Below are 22,282 nucleotides of genomic sequence, written 5' to 3'. Positions count from 1 at the left end.
TTTCGGTCACCGTGCAAGTTGTCATTTTCTGAGGTCAACCCTCCAGGCTTCTCTTCCAGATGTTCACGTGAGCCTTTCACTCGAGCATTCTGTCCCCCCAATTATAGTCCATTCCCTCCAGCCTTGGCTCAGTGATCAACGTTTCAGGAATTTTAGGACAGAACTGTTTTAGGAAGTTAGTACTTTTAATTCTGTAAGTGAGGGCCTTCCTGTTTTGTTTTGTTACGAGAGCATTTCAGTTTCAAAACAAGGCGCTCAGCCTGGGGAACGTACATTCAGAAGACAAACGTCTATGCATAACCCAAGGTCAAAGTTACTGCCGTTAGTGAAGAAAAGGCAGGTGTGTAACTTGAAACGAATTCAACTTCCTGTCCTCCTAAGCACCTGCGTTCTACTGTCAGGGTTACTAGTCACAGAGTTCCTGGGAATTTGAATGCAGCCAATTCAATAATAAACTACCTAAATAAACAGGGGAGAACTTTGACTGACTGTAGTTTGGTGAAAACAATGGAAATGCACAATCCCGTGTGGATTTCATCTCCACCAACTGTGAATGCTGAAGGGAAGTACGGCAGGGAGTGTACAATCCAACCACAGCACATGATTACAAGCCAGGGAAGCCCCAAACCCACCAGGGAATGATACAAGTGCAATTTTCCATACCTGCTCGCCTTGCACACATTGCTGGTTAACTGAAACACCACACAGGAAAGGAAAGCATGTCTCAAAATACAGATATTCTAGGGAGCGTCAGGAGGGCCAGGAGAAGATTGAGGGTTTGTCTGTTCCCCGTATCACGTCCTCAACAGTCCAGGGTGCCGGGAGCCTGATTTGGAACATCTGTTAAGAACTCTGTGCTTTCTCTCAGTAACTTCCACTCCTTGTTGAAAGGATGGTCCCCATGCCATGCAATCAAACACTCTGACCGCTATTTGAAATCATCTATTCAATTGTTTGGAAACTGAGGCACAATTTAACTTAGAGTGAACTGCACGGCTCTTAAGAGTGCAGCACTAAGATCCTTCCCTGCTTGTACACCTGTGCCAACAGGACCTAGGTGATGCTACAGAGAAGCCTCTACACAAACGTCCCTCTGCTGACACAGTTAGTGCACCCAAGACAACCTCGATTCTCACTACTACCATCATGGCTTAGTTTAGACTGATTCTGAATTCTGTACAAGTGTTTCCAAAGCATAGTAACCCAGGTATACCTAGACACCTAGACCTATTCCTATACGTAAACGTCTGTATTTACATTAAGCCACACGTGAGGTCTCCAAGCCTAACGCACGACCAGCCTCCTGCCTGGCGGTCTGCAACCTTCCACAGCGACACTGAGAAGTCTGGCTCCTACCACCCACTATGCCTTTACTTAACATTCAATTCCAACATATATACGCGTACCGCCCCATCACAGCAGGTGACCCAGAGCCGCAGACACTGAGGTGGAACTCTGTCGACTAGGGCTCATGCAGCTTCTTCTGCCTTTACTCTGAGTCTCCGGTCATTCCCAAGGTTGCTTAGCTCAGCACTTTCCCCTCCATCCCCACCGCCCAGTTGTTTCATACAGTGTTTGCAACACCGATTGTTTTGTCACAGTCTGCGTTCTCTCCTGAATCTACTAACTTACGTGATCTTGAAAAGTACTGCGTATGTTAAAGTTTACTCTTTGTGCTGTAAAGTGCTAGGGGTTTTGTCAAACGCCTCGTGCCCTGTATCCATGACGGGTTATAGCACCATACAGGGCACTCTCACCACACGTAAAGGCCCTGTGCGTCACCTGATCAACCTACTAATACCTTCCCCAGCCCAACCCTACGGAGCACTGACACTTCACCACTCTGATTTTCCCTTGTCCGGAACACCACACAAACAGAAGAATACAGGACGGGTCCTCTGAAGACTGGCTTGTGCACTTAGCAATATGCATTTAAGGTTACTCCCTCTTCTGTGGTCTGATCGCTCGCCCTGCTTTTCTCCGTTACTGAATCATATTCCATGGTGTGGACGTTCACCGTCACAGTTTGTTTACCGTCCACCTGCTGAAGGACATCTCGACCACTTCCAGGTGACTCGGGTGCTTATGAGTGACGCTGATATAAACGTGTGTGTGCAGGGTTGTTCTGGGTGGAGCAAGTTTTCAAATCAGTTGGGTCCATACTCAGGAGCATGACTGTTGGATGGTACTGTCAGCCTCTGTTTCGCTTTGTTAGAAACTGCCCAAGTGTGCTGCAAAGTGGGTCATTTTGCATCCCTGCCCCCCAGCACCGCATGAAAGTTCCTGTTTCTCCACATCTTCTCCAGCAATTGGTGGTGGTGGGTTTTTTTGGGGGGGATTTGTTGTTTTGTTTTGTTTTCACTATTCTAATGGGGCAGAAACAACTCATAGTTTTAAGTTTTAATTCCCTTTAAAAAAGATGTTTAACATCCTTTTTAATGCTTAACTGGCACCTGTGTATCATTTTGGTGACGAGTCAGTTCAGTTTTTTTTCTTCCTAATTTTTCATTGCGTGGTTCTTGTTGACTTTTAAGAGTTCTTTGTATATTTTGAACACAATTCCTTTATCAGATATGTGTTTTGCAAATGTTGCCTTCCAGTCTCTGTCTTATATTTTCATTCTTTTAACAGGGCAGTTTCTAATTTCAATGCACCCTTACTTATTAATTTTTTTCTTTCATGGGTCACGCTTTTTGTGGTCTATCTAGAAAGTCATTGCCAAACCAGAGGTCACCTAGATGTTGTCCTATGTTAGTTTCTCCAAGTTTCACAGTTTTGCATTATACATTTAGGCCTAACGCTCCATTTTGAGATGGTTTTGAAAGGCGTAACTTTTTTCCAAGTCTGAGGCTAAGTTCCCTTGTTTTTGGTTGGGTGATGTCTAACTGTTGCAGCACCAAAAAGATTATACATTCTCCTTTGAGTTGCCTTTGCTTATCAAAAATCAATGGACTCTGTGCGGTTCTGTTCCTGACTCTCTATTCGGTTCCCTTGGTCTCTCCATCCCTGGATTAAATCAAGGAGCACGTGGAGTGTCAAGCACAGACACACCCTCAGTGAATGTCAACCACCGTGTCCCCAAGTTCTCTCTGCTCCCTGCGTTCTGTGACCGCATCTGTATAATGGACCACAGAAACTAGTAAGGGTAACAATAGACTTATTAATATTGTTATTGTTAATGACAATATTAACGTTAATAACCAGCAGCGTTACTCACTGCTACCTCCTGTATTCCTCTGCTCACTATGGGAAAAACGAGACCCTGCGGGAGAATGACAGCGAAAGCACGTGATGAAATCCTCACGGAGTATGTGCCTCCTCAGAAGCCAAAGGGAAGCTGCCTTTCAAAACTGATGGCAGAAATTTTATTTCCTGCCTTTGCGCGAAGCTTCCCAGTATAACCTTCTCATCTCAGTTTTGATCCCGACTCCCTTTTCTCTAAAAGCGAGGCACGGAAGGCCATGTGCCGTATGTCCCATTTCTATGAAATGTGTACGGCAGACAAAGACGCAGTAGGGTAGTGGCTGCCTGCTGGTGCGGCTGTGCGCTGCGCAGCAAAACGCACAGGTTTCCTTTGTAGGGTAATAAAAATGCTGTGCAATCAGACAGTGGTGACGGTCACACAGCTTGACAAACAGAATAAAAAACATCGCACCGTAGATCTTAAAAGGGTAAAATATATGGTCTGTGTAGTATATCTCAATTTTTTAATAAAGGTCAACAAGATACTCTATTTTAAAAAAATCTTCTTAAATCGGCCTAAACTCCAAGGGTTAAAAAAAATACTAAGTTGCCTGCTAAATGGGACTCAGATGTTTTCTTCTTTATTGTAAAAGCAATGCAGCATTCCAGAAAGAGAATGGCAGAAGGAGAAAGACCTCACCGATACTTATTTCACTTAATTTTTGCTAGGCTTTCCCTCCGTTTACTGGCTCCTTAATTACAAGTTTCCCATTATATCTCAAGCTTATATTGTTCATCTAGAAAAGTGAGAGTTCCACAATATAACTGATGATTCCAGAGAGGCTTCCTGAAGCTGCAGCTACGTAGCTCATCAGCGTCTAGAAGATCGTGCTGTGAATCTCACCAGCACTGCCGCACCAGGACGTTCCCAGTCACCCAAACGCTGTGTGCGTTTTGTCGCTCGTGCTCTTTTGTAGCCTCTGTGGTTCTGCCGCCGAGAGGACGGAGAGATGACAAAGGCTAAAAGTGCAACACGCCAGTACAAACTTCAAGTGTTGCGTTTGGTCTAGACTCATGCATTGTGCAAAAGAGTTTGGGATTGACGTGTACACACTACCATACATAAAGTGGATAACTAACAAGGACCTACTGTATAGCACAGGGAACTCTGCTCAGTCTACTGTAATAACCTAAATGGGAAAAGAATTTGAAAAAGAATAGAGACATGTATATGTATAACTGAGTCACTACACTGTACCCTTGAAAGTAACACAATATTGTTAAACAACTATGCTCCAATATAAAATAAAGATTTAAAAAAAATAGAATGGTAGGCTCTGCAGGAAGCAATCTTTTTCATAAGGTCAAGTTAAACTATTTCTCTTTATCAACTGACTTTTTATTTTCTAAGAGTGGTTTTGCCACAGAAACTGCAGTAGCAAAGTGCTGGGTGGTGAATCCTGGTGAGAACTGAAATCAAATGGCACGTGGGTTCTATTCAGAACAGGTTTTCAAAAGGAACAACAGTGCCTGGAAAACAGGTGTCATCTAACACTTTATAATGGGTGACATTAAAGGTTAAAATAATTCAACTTGTTGACAAAGTTTCGTGCCAAAAGTGTGCTCTCAAGATCACAATAAATGGCTTTTTAAACGATGCCACAACCGTCATAATGCTCTGTCTAGTACACAGGATCCCACCAATCACACATGGATGCAAGCACGTGCTACACACAGCAGCATCCTCAAACACCTGCCTTTTCTACTTGCCAAATGCAAGCCCTAACCCTCTGTGACGAAGTGACCCAGTGTGTGCACTTGGAGCACGTGAGAGAAGCCAGAGTGATTCCACATGCTGGAGATGCCCCACAAGGCAGTCTCATGACTGTACCGCAGCGGCTCCGTCCTGGGCGCCACAGAGACGCCCCGAACACAAGACCTTAACACCTGCAACCAGACACGGTCTCATTTGCAGTGTCCTGTTCATTTCACCTGATGGAAAGGGACCCTATCATACTTTGATCTGCTTTATCCTCAAGCCAAAGCTGAGGGCACTCAACAGAGGAACAATCAGAGCCTTTCATGTATCTGTGGATAAGTCAGGCATCAGGAAGAGGCAGCAGCAGAGGATTTCCAATGATGTGAAAAAAGAGACTGATTTACGAGAGTAAATACATATTCAAAATGCACACTGCATGTCCAGGTAAAACAAAAACAAAACTCCTTAAAATATGTCTCCAGTGTGTCAGTTGGGAAACATCCACTGAAAGAAATGTCAGCATCTACCTGGCCAGACCCTTTCTGTGTTGCCAGGAGTAATTTCTCCACCCGGAAACCAACAGATATTAAGAAGAGTAACTTTACAAAGTTTGACGTGGCCAAAAATGGACAAATTGGGATCCTGTTGTCTAAAGAGCAATGTAATGTATTCCCATATTATGGCACGGGTGGGCTGCACTGTCAGCAGGGTAAGTTTTAAAATCTTCACTGGGACCTTTATGGGAAAATGATGCCAGTACGTATTAGCTACATTACCTCATATACATATTTTATATTGACGGGATATAAGCTATCTTGCTTGATGGTGAAAATAAAGTATCGGACTATATAAAGCTGAGTAGCTTTCCCCTGCTGAGAAGGATATTATTAGGGTTGAAAATCTGGTATCATGTGGAGTCTGCAAGTCTTCTATCCTAAAAGATGATCAAATTCAGTAGGAGAGAGTTTCAATTATTCACCTAATAAGCAAATAGAGCAGGCACTAAAAATGTAGTACCCCTGTAATACTGAGACTTGGTTCTGTGTCTAGTTCTTCCTACCATCCCCCTATAATGTGTGTAACCTTTTACTGTCTTCAGCAAATGAGAGTTTGCTCTAATGTCATTTAGATGATGAGCAAAAGCTGTGAGAATGTCATTGGCCACAGGAAGACTGAAAAACGGAGGTGACGTTCATGAATTAGCATCAACAGAATGTTTGACCAAATGGGGAGAAAGACAGCAACGGCACACACTGGCCAAAGAGCTAACAAAAACTAAGACACACGGGGAGAACACTGGTACGAAACAAACGGGATGCAGGCATTCACAATCCTTCCTTGAAGCGGTCGGTGTGTGCCTATTTCGGAGGAAACCAGGTCTGGTGAACACCATGATGTCAAATATTACAGCCGTGTCTACAGGACCACAAAAGCCTTTTCCAGTGGCCACGATGTAGACTGTGCCAAAAGTGAGCCTGACTTCAAAGGTACTAAGACCTATGTCATGTGTTTGAAGTTCAGAAAACAATGGCTATATTCATTTCTACAAAGTAGTCATTTAAGGGAAAAAGTTACTTTTTCATCCTGTTGCCATCCAGGAACTTCAAAATATTCAAATGCATGGCAAAATGTATGATCCCCACTCTACAGAAGTGAGTTAAGACTTTGATGCTACGTTTATGCAAGTTCTAGCGAAGGAAGTCTTTCTGTAGAACGTTGTTTCAAACAAGGGAGTGATGACATTATTACGAGATATTTAGGCAATAGTTGTAGGCGGAAACCTATAGCTTTTCACTGGATTGTTTCTCCCGATGAAACATTATTTTGCTACGATGTGTCTTTTACATCTTTCCCAGCCTAATAAACAGAAAGGGTACAAAATGGCATAACTGTTGTGTGTGGGGGGGGGGCAGTGTTCTCTAATATTTATAAAACAGAAGCAAAAGATATAGGTAGACTGAATTTTGTAAATAATGTAAGAATAAGGTCGCCAAACATACATACATATACATATGATATAAAGTATATATATTATATATATTATGTATATATATTATAATTATATATATATACATGCACACACACATATATATATATATATAATTTGGGGGGGCCAAAAAGCTGATTTCCCTTTGCTTTGCTATCTACATACAGTCACCAGTGTTTAAAATGTAAAGGAGGAACCTGATACGCTGACAAATGATCTAGAAACCTGTGTCCCCAGTGCATGGAATCAAGCTCCCCTTTGATACAGAACATGGAAACATGCAAAGAGTCGCACTTCTTTTTGGTCGCACAGACCAACCATGTTCAGTGAGGGAGAGGACTGATACAGGAGTGTGAGTACCTTGAAGACTGCCTAGTACAGTGTATAAATGTACTTTACAGACCATTCATCTTAACCTAAAAAGTCTCATTTATTTCAGAAGTGTCCAAATGTACGTTTTCCCTTGGGATGTAAAGAACTAAAATTTCTGGATAAAATAAGACATGGTTTTAAGGCTTGTGGGAAGAAATATGCTTTAGGCTCAAGCGAGAGTTCAAATTATTTTTGAAATATGTTTGGTTCAGCCAACTCTGAGACGTAGTGTGCCAAAGTCAAAATTCCTTTGACTTCAAACTCTAGAGAATTTTCAGGAAATCTAAATCGTACGGCTATTGTTCATCCCTTCGCTCGACTCATCAAATACTTTCCTTTGTAAGCTACTTGATGTCCAAAGATTGTTCACTTCTGATTTCTTACAGACAGAAGGCCATGCGTTCCAGCGATCTATCAAATTATGCACCCAACATTTTGGGTTTGCTTTATATTTTCTACCTGCTTGGAAAATTTGATGTTGGCCTCACACTGTTACTTTACTAACTCTGCTTCCCTTCAAAAGCCTTTCTATATATCTAGATGTCTATTCTTGTTATCTACAACTTAAGTGAAAGACACAGGCAAAATAAAAACACACGCAGAACACCCAAGTCAATCCAGAAATGTAAATTCCAGTAAAAATACAATGTAAGGAATAAAATACCCAACACATTGAGCATCTTTTAGACCCACCGTGAGGCATCACTGTGGCTGACCCATCTCCTTGACTTAAGGACCTAGATGTTGGACCATGTTTCCATCACACATTTGCATCTATATAATGAGGAATTTTTTACTTAAAACCAGGAAATCATAAAACCACCAAACTCTTTCCAGCCCTCTGTAATTTTGACTGCTTAAAATTATTTGATTCTTGCCCTAACTCTGAAGAGCACAGGAATTCCATTAAGAGGCCCCTACGATCCACAAAGGAGGAAATTAGATGCAAGAGGAATGTGTCCCAGTCCACAGAGCTGGAGCTCCAGAACAAGGATCCAGAGTGCCACATTCAAGCCGTCATCAACGAAGTTGTCCTTAGGAGAGGAACCTGGAACTAGACCTGCATTTAAACCATGAGTACGCTGTTGGGGACTTGGGAACACGAATGAACATCTTAGAATATTGTTTTCTACACGTATAATGATAGCAGAAGTGAAAGCTTCTGTAGCAGTTGCCGCATGCCACGAACTGTTCCACTGAGTTTTCACTTCATGGTTCAATTCTCACAGCAATCGCCCATAAAGGTGTACTGTCATTTTCCCCATTTTGCAAATGAGAACACTGAGGCACAGAGAGGTTAACAAATTTGTCTGAGGTTACACAGCAAATAAGATGTGAAGACATCTTCTTCCAAAGTTTGTGCTCATAACTGGTGCACCTAGGTTCCCTGCTTTAAATCCAGCAAAGAGTTGTTGAGAGCTAAAACAGGTAAGGAATTTTGAGTTAAAATAACCCTGTGGACATTTTCTTCCTTCCTTAAAAGTTAAGTAATCAAATGTGAATGTTTCAGCATAATTATGTCTATACCTACACCTACACGTACACCTACACCTATATCTACATCTATTCTTCCAGTCAAAGGACATCACATACACCAGAATCCTGTATAAATGTAAAAGAGATCGTCTAGAATTCTGTTACTTTAGATAACATAAATTCAGAATGGTTTGTGAAAGTGGTCTTTTAGTAAGGAAGGAATCAAACTTCCAGAGCAAATAAAGAAACTCTTTCAATGAAAAAAAAAAATCAAAGATTAGACAGGTCACTGCATCTCAAGGAACAAAACCGAAAACAGCCTCTGCTTTTTGCCCTGTGAACACCCATCAGGAAGGTACCAGAGTCGCAGTTCCCTTCCTAGCATGAATTTGTTTCTTCTCCACCACAGTAAATAGAAACTAAACGTGCAATCTGTAACTACGTAACTGCATTTGCTTCTCAGGTTATACAGCGACTCATCACCAAATTGCTGGAGGCAAATTTTAAAATAAAAGAACACTTGTCTTCTTTGGGGACCAAGAACCTATACACATCGCACTGGGAAGGCTTGACATTTTCAACAAAAGTTTTTTTTTCCCTAGAGTCAGAATTTTTCACTCATTTTGCCCTTTTTCACTAGGCAGGGGATTTCAGTTTTACCCATTGCTCCATCCCCCAACTCTGGGCCCACCCCTTTTTCTTATTGTGATACAGTGGGTATACACTATTACAAAGTTTTTATAATATTTTTGACTGTCTCCCTTATGCTATATACTAGGTCCCCATGGCTTATATGCCATATAAGTGGAGCTCTGTACCTCTGACTCCTGTTCACCTATTTCGTCCACCCCCTCCTTCCCCTCCTTCCCCTCCCCTCTGGCAACCACTCATTTGTTCTCTGTACCTACGACTGTTCTCATTTTGTTTGTTTTGGTTTTTGGATTCCATATTAGTGACATCACGTGGTACTTGTCTTTCTCTGATGTTTCACACTTAGCATCACACCCTTAGATCCATCCATGTTGTTGCAAAAAGCAGGATTTCATAAAGTTGCAGTATACAAAATTAATATACAGAAACCTGTTGTTTTCCTATACACTGACAATGAACTATCAGAAAGAGAAATTAAGAAAACAGTCCCATTTACAATTGTATCAAAACGAATAAAATACCTAGGAATAAATCTAACCAAGGAGGTAAAAGAACTGTACTCAGAAAACTATAAGACTATAAGACAGGGCTTCCCTGGTGGCGCAGTGGTTGAGAGTCCGCCTGCCGATGCAGGGGACACGGGTTCGTGCCCCGGTCTGGGAAGATCCCACATGCCGTGGAGCGGCTGGGCCCGTGAGCCATGGCCGCTAAGCCTGCGCATCCAGAGCCTGTACACTCCGCAACGGGAGAGGCCACAGCAGTGAGAGACCCACGTACAGCCAAAAAAAAAAAAAAAAAAAAAAAAAAAACTGTAAGACACAGATGCAAGAAACTGAAGATGAAACAAATGGAAAGATATATCATGCTCGTAAATTGAAAGCATTAAGACAGTTAAAATGAACTTACTCCCAATTCATCCCACCACCATCTGTACCGTTTTTCTAGATTCCACATGCATGCGTTAATATACGATATTTGTTTTTCTCTTTCTGTCATACTTCACTCTGTAGGACAGTTTCTAGGTCCACCCACATCTCTACAAATGACCCAGTTTCATTCCTTTATGGCTGAGTAATATTCCATTGTATATATGTGCCACATCTTTCCATTCATCTGTTGATGGACACTTAGGTTGCTTCCATGACCTGGCTATTGTAAATAGTGCTGCAGTGAACGTTGGGGTGCATGTGTCTTTTTGAATTGTGGTTTTCTCTGGGTATATGCCCAGTAGTGGGATTGCTGGGTCATATGGTAATTCTATTTTTAGTTTTCTAAGGAACCTCCATACTGTTCTCCTTAGTGGCTGTATCAATTTACATTCCCACCAACAGTGCAAGAGGGTTCCCTTTTCTCCACACCCTCTCCAGCATTTGTTGTTTGTAGATTTTCTGATGATGCTTATGCTAACCGGTGTGAGGTGATACCTCACTGTAGTTTTGATTTGCATTTCTCTAATAATTGGCAATGTTGAGCAGCTTTTCATGTGCACCTTGGCCATCTGTATGTCCTCTTTGGAGAAATGTCTATTTAGGTCTTCTGCCCATTTTTTAATTGGGCTGTTTGTTTTTTAAAAATATTGAGCTGCATGAGCTGTTTATATATTTTGGAGATTAATCCTTTGTCAGTTGATTCGTTTGCAAATATTTTGTCTCATTCTGAGAGTTGTCTTTTCGTCTTGTTTATAGTTTCCTTTGCTGTGCAAAAGATTTTAAGTTTCATTAGGTCCCATTTGTTTATTTTGTTTTTATTTCCATTACTCTAGGAGGTGGATCAAAAAAGATCTTGCTGTGATTTATATTAAAGAGTGTTCTTCCGATGTTTTCCTCTAAGAGTTTTATAGTGTCTGGTATTACATTTAGGTCTTTAATCCATTTTGAGTTTATTTTTGTGTATGGTGTTAGGGAGTGTTCTAAGTTCATTCTTTTACATGTAGCTGTTCAGTTTTCCCAGCACCAGTTATTGAAGAGACTGTCTTTTCTCCACTGTATATCCTTGCCTCCTTTGTCACAGATTAGTTGACCATAGGTGCATGGGTTTATCTCTGGGCTTTCCATCCTATTCCACTGATCTATACTTCTATTTTTGTGCCAGTACTATATTGTCTTGATTACTATAGCTTTGTAGTATAGTCTGAACTCAGGGAGTCTGATTCCTCCAGCTCCGTTTTTTTCTCTCAAGACTGCTTTGGCTATTCGGGGTCTTTTGGGTCTCCTACCAATTTTAAGATTTTTTGTTATAGTTCTTTAAAAAATGCCATTGGTAATTTGATAGGGATTGCATTGACTCTCTAGATTGCTTTGGGTAGTATAGTCATTTTCACAATATTGATTCTTCCAATCCAAGAACATGGTATATCTCTCCATCTGTTTGTGTCATCTTTGATTTCTTTCATTAGTGTCTTATAGTTTTCTGAGTACAGGTCTTTTGTCTCCTTAGGCAGGTTTATTCCTAGGTATCTTATTCTTTTTGTTGCAATGGTGAATGAGACTGTTTCCTTAATTTCTCTTTCTGACCTTTCGTTGTTAGTGTATAGGAATGCAAGAGATTTCTGTGCATTAGTTTTGTATCCTACAACTTTACCAAATTCATTGATTAGTTCTAGTAGTTTTCTGGTGGCATCTTTAGGATTCTCTAGGTACAGTATCATGTCATCTGCAAGCAGTGACAGTTTTACTTCTTCTTTTCCAATTTGTATTCCTTTTATTTCTTTTTCTTCTCTGATTGTCATGGCTAGGACTTCCATAACTATGTTGAATAATAATAGTGAGAGTGGACATCCTTGTCTTGTTCCTGATCTTAGAGGAAATGCTTTCAGTTTTTCACCACTGAGAATGACGCTCACTGTGGGTTTGTCCTATGTGGCCTTTACTATGTTGAGGTAGGTTCCCTCTATGTCCACTTTCTGGAGAGTTTTTATCATAACTGGGTGTTGAATTCTGTCAAAAGCTTTTTCTGCATCTACTGAGATGATCACAGGTTTTTATTCTTCAATTTGTTAATATCATGTGGCACATTGATTGACTTGTGTATACTGAAGAATCCTTGCATCCCTGGGATAAATCCCACTTGATCATGGTGTCTGATCCTTTCAATGTGTTGTTGGATTCTGTTTGCTAGTATGTTGTTGAGGATTTACACATCTATATTCTTCAGTGATACTGGTTTGTAATTTTCTCTTTTTTGTATTATCTTTGTCTGGTTTTGGTATCAGGGTGATGGTGGAGATTGGGATTGACATTATACACTAATATGTATAAAACAGATAACTAATAAGAACCTGTTGTATAAAATAATTAATTAATTAATTAATTAAAGAGTTTGGGGGCTTCCCTGGTGGCACAGTGGTTGAGAGCCCACCTACTGATGCAGGGGACACGGGCTCGTGCCCTGGTCTGGGAAGATCCCACATGCCGTGGAGCGGCTAGGCCCATGAGCCATGGCCGCTGAGCCTGTGGGTCTGGAGCCTGTGCTCCGCAACGGGAGAGGTCCCAACAGTGAGAGGCCCGCGTACCACAAGAAAAAAAAAAAAAAGAGTTTGGGATTAGAATATAAATTAATTAATTAATTAAATAAAATGAACTTATTGCCCAAGGCAATCTACAGATTCAATGCAATCCCTGTCAAAACACCAATGGTATTTCGCACCAAGCTAGGACAAATAATTCTAAAATTGTATGGAAACACAAAAGACTCCTAACAGTCAAAACAATCTTGAGAAAAAACAAAGCTGGAGGTATTGGAGTCCTCGATTTCAAACTATACTACAAAGCTACAGCCATTAACATAGTATGGTACGGGCAGAGAAACAGACACATAGATCAATGGAGCAGAACAGACAGCCCAGAAATAAACCGACACTTATATACTCAGTCTATGACAAAGGAGGCAACAACATACCACAGGGAAAAGACAGCCTTTTCAATAAATGGTGGTGGGGAAACCAGACAGTTACATGCAAAAGAATCAAACTGGACTACCTTCTCACACCATATACAAAAATAAACTCAAAATGGATTAAAGACTTAAATGTAAGGCCTGAAACCATAAAACTACTAGAAGAAAACAGGCAGTATACAGTATTTTTTGGATACATCTTCTCAGGCAAGGGAAATAGAAAAAAAATAAACAAATGGGACCACATGAAACTAAAAGGTTTCTGCACAGTGAAGGAAACCATCAATAAAACAAAAAGGCAGCCTACAGACGGGAGAGGATATTTGCTAATTATATATCCAATAATGGATTAATATCCAAGAGATACAAAGAACTCATACAATTTGACATCAAAAAAAAAACAAACCTGATTTTAAAAAATGGGCAAGGGACCTAAATAGAGATTTTTCCAAATAAGACACACAGATGGACAACAGACCTATGAAAAGATGCTCAACATCACTAATCATCGTGGAAGTGCAAATAAAGCCACAATGAGACATCACCTCACCCCTGTGAGAATGGCTGTTATCAAAGACAACAAATAAGTGTTGGCGAGGGTTTGGAGAGAAGGGAACCCCTGTGCACTTTTGGTGGGAATGTAAGTCGGTGCAGCCGCACGGAAAAGAGTATGGAGGTTCCTCAAAAAAATTAAAAGTAGAACTGCCATATGATCCAGGAAGTTTCACTTCTGGGCATTTACCCAAAGGAAATGAAAACACTAATTCTAGAACATACATGAACTTCAATGCTCCCTGCAGTGTTATTTATAACAGCCAAGACATGGAAGCGACCTACGCATCCACTGATAGAGCAGTGGACAAGGGTGTGGCTCACTCTTGAGCTGAGAACATCATTGCTACTCCAGGGAGCCCAAACTCCTCACAAAGGAGATGCTAAGAGATGATGCAGTGCCTGGGCACAGGGAACGCGTTGTACATTGAAATGCCCCACACCACAAAACCGAGTGGTTTGAATGTCCATCATTTGGCATAGATCAAAGTTTAGAACCCCTGGGAGTGACAGCCCTTAGCCAAGCCTGGACACGGGTATGAGGAGTCTGCAGTATTAGAAGGTCAGTGACAGCTTGATGACTCAAACAGCATTTGTATCTTCACTGGCATAGAACCACCATAGAATTTTTGGTTTTGAAAGAACATCTTTTAGGAGGCAAATCACATGAGAAGATATTTTGGAATCTACTTCTGGTTCTTGTAGGAACTTCCTTTGTTTGACGTCCAAGCTTTACTTGCATTTCAGGTGATGACCTTGTACCCACTTCACACAGTTGCACATACGTGCTATGGAGATCATAGAGTATTTTATAAATTGTGAATGACACTTCTATTTGAGAACAAACTGTTCTGATGTAACACTTCATACAAATAGTGCTAGAGGCTACAAGTAAACCCCGTTAAGGAAAAATACCAATGTATTTTCTCTGAAGCTTTTATGATCTGCATGCTTGTGGTTTAGTCATTAGGTAGTTAAAAAAAAAAAAAATCCTGAGCATTCCAGGAAATAATACCACGGAACGTATCTTATAAGGAATAATATTCTATGTCCCTAGGCTTTAAAATATAATCCTTTAATTTTTTCCTTGTGTACTTTTCATAACTTTATGATAGTTTTGTTATTTTTTTCCCCTGACGAATGCTCTCTATTCTGAGAAAATTAAGTAAGGGCAATCTTGGTCTCTCTGTGGAGTCATTCTGATGGCCTTTAACCCTCACTGCACCAGAAATAACATAAATGACATTTAATTGAATGTGACTACTTTAGGGCAAAACTCTATTTTAAGGATAAACAAAGAGATTAACTCTTGAAGTCCATATGAAGTTCCTGATCATGTTTTTTAATGTCTGGTATTCAGTCCCAGACAAAAAAAAATTTTTGAAGTAGTAGCATTAAGGGGGGGGAAAAAAAAAAGGAAGCGTCAGCCTGTGTTGGAAGCAGCAGCTGAACACGGGAGAAAAGCTGTCATCAACCCCGTTAAGCCCCTCCCCTCCCCCAGAACCAAAAGATGCTCAAAGGCTGCACTTGTTGCTCTTGTAAAGCCAGAGGCATCATAGGCAGCTGGCAGCACAGGATGGAAGCCTGTCCTTGGGGACTGCTAGTTTCGTTCCCAGTGAGGTCTTTTCACAATGGAAGAAACGAAAATGCAGAGCCTCTGAAGCAGAAACACCAGCCTCCACACATGACCGGGGTAGAAGTGGGGCGTTCTCCTAGGGGGCTTGCTCTAGCCGAACCAATCATGATAGAACACGATACTATCAGGGCATCACTTTCATCTGCAACTGACTTCAGGAAGGCCTCCAAAAATAACTGTGGGGGACCAGGGTCCCCTTCAGAGTGGATCTCGTGAAAAGAAGCATGTTTGTTCAGGGCCCTCCAAGAGGATCACTCCCAAAGTGGTGTTTCTAAGAAGTCCTAGGGAGAGAGTTTTAAAAAAATATTCCAGCCTTGTGCATGAACTAAAGCAAAGAAAGTTTAAACAGAGGATGAAGATTAAACAATATTGAGAATTACAGGAGTACAATAAAATTGTCTGCTATGTGAGGTCTTCCAAATACTCTACTGTGAATGATACATTGCAGACACTGAAAAATACTAATTGGTCCACTAATGCAAGTGGAAGAGAACACTGGCAAAAAATATGGCATTCGGCCAAAATTTCAAACCCAAGAGCAGAGCTGTTCCAATTCTCCATTGCCGTATAACAGCAGTGTCCCCCAGAGTGGCCGACAAAGATAACACTGGCTTTGCTCATGAGTATAGGCTGACCGAGCTGATCCAGTTAGCCGGGCTTGCCTAGACGGCTCCCCTGCTGGCTGACCTGCAGTCACAGTCAGACGTGGCCAGGGCAAGGGTCGTCTGCAGGGTCTCTCCACTCACGTCTGGCTTCTGGTCTGGGATGGCTCAGACAGCTGGCGACTACAACAGCCGGGGCTCCTCCACCAGTTCACTCCCCCATCTAAACGGGAGGGCTGGCAAGAATTTGTGGGCATATTTTAGAACCTCCACGGTCTGCTCTTTGGTGATAAGTTTATTTACATTGCTCTCACGCGCTATGTACGAGTCTACGTAAACTCACCCCTTCTCAAAATGCTCCGACAGTCCTGTCTGTTAGGACGTGGACATTCAGCTCAAGGACCAGGCTCCTGGCATCTAAATATGGGTCAGGTGCAGAGAAGGTTCCTTTTGATCTGAAGCCCTGGGACACAGTGACAAAGTAGCTACCCGCTACGCAGATCTGCACACCGCACATACATGGGGGACAGTCACAGGATAACCGCCGCAGGTAATCCCGTTCAGCACGGAGGGGAACCGGACGCACACAGCTGTCACTGGTCCGCAGCATTTCTGAAATCCAGCTGGCCACCTGTTGCTGGCTCCCTGAGGTCTGGGGACGGTTTTACTATGGCTCGGGGCTCTGCCTTGTGGGCTTTTGTCTTCTCCTCTGTGTTAGTTTTTCTTCTTCCATAAAAAGCCCAAGTTCAAAATGGACTATTTTTCTCAGCCTGTATGGCCAGTGTCCAAAGGCCTTTCTTTTTTATTCTGAGCTGGTGGTGCTTCAACTGATACAAGTCCTTTAAAACTTGCATGTGATTTCTATGCATCTTATTGGAATTCACTCTTTTAAACAAAAGCCTCACCCCCAACTCTCATCAACGTAAGCCCTTTTGTATCTTGGGTTCCCTGTGGAATTATTGGCAGTCAACCCCCTAAAGATTTTTAGCAGCTCTATTATTTAACAAACAAGATCTCTGGGCATGCCTTTAAGATCATTAGACGGATCTGATAAAGTATATGAGGAACCTCCATAAATCTTACTGAGATCGTCACGAAATGATTTAGATTCCCCCTTGCATCCAGCTTTGGACCGTGTTTTCCTGACAGCACCCTGGATTTTATCTTTACCTTAAGATATTTCTTAATTTGAGAATCATTTGCCATCTGGAAATCCTGAACGTGAGAGTTTTTACTTCAGTTCAGCAATGCTGGCTTTTCTTCTATTTAATGGCCCACTCCTTATTTCTCTCCTCTTTAATGTCACTAGAGGCAGGTGGAGGAATGCAAGTGGCGTCTCTGACACCGTGAATGGCGATCTCTTTAGCTAGTTCATCCAGTTCAGTAGGGATACTTCTTATTCACCGTGTTACCTCAGGTGACACTGCTGCTAAATTATCTGACCCCTTTCTTTGAGTCTCCAGTAGCATTTTTCTCAACTTCCTTTGAGCTGCTGACAACGGCTTCTTCAAGCATTATCAGGTTTCAATGCCTCCAAGGACCTTCTGACCTCTGCCACCAATCCTAAAGCCATAGTTTGGGTTTCGTTGTGACACGTACCCACGCTGAAACTTAGGACTTAAAAGAACAGACAGTTACTTTGCTCACGTATGTGCAGTTTGTGTCTGGCTGTGTGGAAGGCCTGTCTCTGCTCAACGCGGCATCAGCTCGAGTGGCTTGACTGAAGCGTCCTTTCTACCATGATTTTCCTCATCTCCATGGCTGGAAAGATGGTGCTGGCTGGCATCTGGGTGCTGGAAAAGCTTCGGTCCCTCTTCACACATGGGTCTCCATGTGACCTGGGCTTCCTCCCAATAAGGCGGCTTGCTTCTGAGGTTGAGTGTCCAGAGAGAACCACGTTGGAGCTGTTTCACTTTTTATGTCTTAGACTCGGAGGTCATGCAGTGTCACTTCCACTGTCCTTTATCAGCCGAAGTAGACGTGGGTGCCCCCTCTTGATGGGGAAGGGGGAAGGCTCTGGAAGAATACCTGGGACTGGAAATACTGCTGGGCGTTTTTGGAAAGTACAATCTTCCATAGTAGCAATTGATATGCAATTTAACATTAACAAGAGCAGACGTCTTGTGCTGTTCTTCCTGCTCTGCTTCCTCAGAATGGAAGGATTACTTAATAGTCCAGCTATACCCATTATAGTTTTTTTTAAATATAATTTTTTTTTATAATTTTTTTTTTTTCCGGTACGCGGGCCTCTCACTGTTGCGGCCTCTCCCGTTGCGGAGCACAGGCTCCAGACGCGCAGGCGCAGCGGCCATGGCTCACGGGCCCAGCCGCTCCGCGGCATGTGGGATCTTCCCGGACCGGGGCACGAACCCGCGTCCCCTGCATCGGCAGGCGGACTCTCAACCACTGCGCCACCAGGGAAGCCCCCCATTATAGTTTAATACTCAGCATCACACCTGTCCTTCTAAGCAATCCCCTGCACTGCAGAGGACAAAGCCTGAAAATTACTTTGTTCAGACTTTCTTACCACGAGGGTTCTGTTCAGATGCAGATAATGAAGGGCACTTTTGCAAAATTTGGAAGGTGGACGGGAAAGAAGACATAGCTCCTGGCCCTCTGCAGCAGCTTCTGGTGCTGGCTGACAGGAGACAGGATTTTTTTACCCATGGCTTTCAGATGGCCTTCTGAGAATCGCTCCTTTGCACAGAGTGCCGCACAAGGCTGAGGACATCGATGGTGGCTTCCCGGTGACCTTCGTACTTTCACAAAGCTGCCTGCCTGACTTCAGTCCTCCAAGGCTCCTGCATTGTATCTGTCTCTCTAATCTCTGCATGGAACCCCGTCTACCCTCAAACCTCCACTGGCTTTGGCTCTCCTGACTGTGTGATTTGTGCCGGGCTGCGCGCAGGACCCTCCTCCACGTGGTGTCAGCTGGTAGCTAGGGCAGCTCTTTCATGACTCGCGGTGGCAAGCTGTGTGCTGGCTAAGGTCTGGGGGCTCGGCTGGGGGCAAACCTGGAGAGCTTGATTCTTTTCCACACAGGTCTCCTCACGAGCCCTGGGCTTCCTCACAACATGGCAGATGGCTTCCCAATCCAAGAGTCCTGAAAGGTCATCCCAGTGACCCTGACGGGTCATCCTAATACACGAGGAAAATTATGGTGTGTGTATGCACACGAAATATATACATATGTGTGTGTGTGTGTGTATATATATATATGGCTGTATATATTACATCTACCTAGATACATATCTAGATGTGTATCAACATTGTGATATATATGTATATAGATTTTTTATAGATCAAAATATATTTTGAGAAAAAAAGTCTAATGGCAAAAAATGTTTCCTTTGAAAGACAATTATTTAACAAGCAGAAGATTCTATGAAATACGTGGTGTGGAAAATTATTCTGTGTCTCTAGGTACACAGTACACCTTGCTTTAAAACAATGAATGAAGAAAGTCTGCTACGCCCACTTGTTCCTTTTCCTTTACTGCCTCTGTACTGATGAACTCTTACCTTTTCACTAAATACTCCTCTCTGAACAGCTAGGGAAAATTTTATCGAACTCTGTCTCTCAACGTGTGGGTTAACCTGTGTGCTCAGGATTTGCTAAAAACAAACAAACAAACCCAGAAACAAAATGCACTGCTGCGTTGCCTTTCCTGAAGAGGAGGGGAAAGAGGCGCCCACTCTCGGTGCCAGGGGCCGCAGGGCCCAGCACGGCGGCCAGTTCTGCAGCTCAGCACAGCCAACTTGCACGGAATTCTCCTGTGTCTACCCCATCGTCCATGAATTGTTATGAGCAAGTTTGTATTCAATCGGACGCTGGGGTGATTTAATTGTTCTCCCACAGAAAGCACGGACAGCGGAAAGAATACTTCTTCTGGAGGAGTGAACCCAACATCTTTGGAGACCAACCCGGCAGACAGCAAAGACTTTGATCATCACTGAGAGCTACTATATGAACTAAATAAACAGCTGAGACGGTCTTAGTACGACGCTTGATTTTTGGTGATTATCGCGAGTAACATCTGGGGACCTGGACTTCTCTAACAGTCATACACACGATAAGAGCAAATGATTGTTAAAAACCTTCCCTCTCCACCCATGAACATACACTATGACTGTATATATTGCATCTGGATTCAACTTCCAGACCATGACATCAGTGACAATATATCATCCCACTGTGCCAACAAAATACCGTCATGTGTTTGCTAAAGAGAAAATACGTCCACGGTGAAAAAGTACAGCTCAGGGTGCAGATTTGTAATTGTTATTTCAGTTGTAAGAAATATGGCAGCTGTCAGGAAACCAGGACTCACTGACTCTCCATTGGGTCACTGGATACAAAAGTTCCATAGTTATCTCTCTGCTCCACGCTGGAGACAAAGCCATAGGTATTTTCATGACCATCTTCCTTTTCTTTTTGCATGGGACCTCGTATCTCTAGTATTTTTCTCTCTCTCGGGCACCAATGTCTACATTTTAAGCCCGTCACTCAGCAGTGCACAGAAGGGAATGACTCCACTGAGTCATAATATCAGAGAGCAAAGACCTGATTCCCAAGGTCTCTAGGAGATACACTGGGCCAGAGGTCGACGTTCTAGAAAGTGTCAGTATTGCCTTGTTTTTCAAAGGCCCCTAAAAATGCACACTTTCTACAGCTGGCTCCTCCAGCCTGGAGCCCCAAATCCTAAATCCAGACCCTCCACGATCTCTGATTACCCGAGTCTCAATCCATCAAGCAGAGGTTGGATGCTCTTGGGATGGGGCAAGATTGATGGTGAGCAAACAGGCAGGGTCAGTGTACCTGAGAACTGCCCAAGTGGCACAGATGTGGAGGTGGTGGAGTGGGCAGTCAGATCAGAAATCAGGATGATCCCCTGAGACAGTAAGGTCCAGGAGGTCCTGGCGTGGTGACCACGGTGCGGTCGCCCACCAGGGGCCTGGGCACGCCGTGCTGGGAAGGCTGGCGGGAGGCCCCCCACGCCCGGCACTCCCGACAACTGCATCCCCAGGAAGCTGCAGCATCTGCTGGGCCCTCACACACGCAGCACCCGGCTGGAGTCTCCTCACGTCTCTGCGAGGTCAGCAGAAGCAGAACCACTTCCCTGAGAGCAGAGGCACACCGCCCACGGTGACAAGCCGTAGCTTCCTTTCTCCTTGCATGTCCCCTCCACCAGCATCTCAGCGCCACGAGGTGCTCAGTGTGCGACATCAGGGAAACTGCACTGATCGCTGCTCTTCCTCCTCTGCCCGGTACATAAAAGATGCTACAAACCGACTCATTAAAAGAAGGAATGGGGCCAGATAGCCATTTACACAAACTAGCAAAGCTGAGTCTCGAACTTCTAACCATACCTTCTTTCTAGAAGTGAATGACTAGGACCTAGAGTCCATCTGCTTGACTCCAGAATGAGGAGAAGATGAAAAGAAATACAGGAGGGAACGTGAAGAGAGGGCGCAAGCTCCTCGATTCGTGGAACTGCTGCTAACGGTGTAGGATCTCGCTGCCAGTCCGTGCAGGGCGCACATAAAACTGGACCCAGAACCACCCTATCATGTACTTTGCTCTTCCTTGTTCATGCGTCTGCTCCACTCACCCCAGAGGCTATCTTAAAACTGGTCTACTTCCTTTAAACTTTCCATCACTATGTCTGTCTCAGGCTCCACTGATAACGAGAATTACCACGCATGTGCTGAGTTCTTACTGAATGCCAAGCACCATTCTAAACACTCTGAACACACTTATGTGTTCAATCATTAGTCCAACCGCAGGCATTACTTGTGTCCCTCCCGTCTCCGCCTAAAGGCAGGTAGAGACTGGTTAAGTCTCCCGGCCCAGGAGGAAGAGACCTGAAGCGGTGGAAGTGGGCGCTGAAGCTTCAGACCTTCCTGAGCCCCTCCTAGTGCAAGGCGTTCATGCTGTTAGTAACTTCTCTAACTTCCCTCCTGCCTCCACTTCTCACCCAAGTTACTTGCTCCACCGCAGCTCAGGACACATCCCCTCAATCCCACTTATGGACCCAGCGCCTCTTCCTGTAGTTTACTCTCTCCCTCTCTCTGGTCACACTCTATAAGGATCCACACAACGTATTTTCCATTAAAAAAAAAAAATGTCCCTCAACCCAGCCTTTTCTTAGATGCACCAAACAATGTCTC

The sequence above is a fragment of the Grampus griseus genome (genome assembly GCF_964374135.1).
Source record: "Grampus griseus genome assembly, chromosome: X".
Lineage (NCBI taxonomy): Eukaryota > Metazoa > Chordata > Mammalia > Artiodactyla > Delphinidae > Grampus > Grampus griseus.
Note: the sequence above shows the minus strand (reverse complement) of the source record.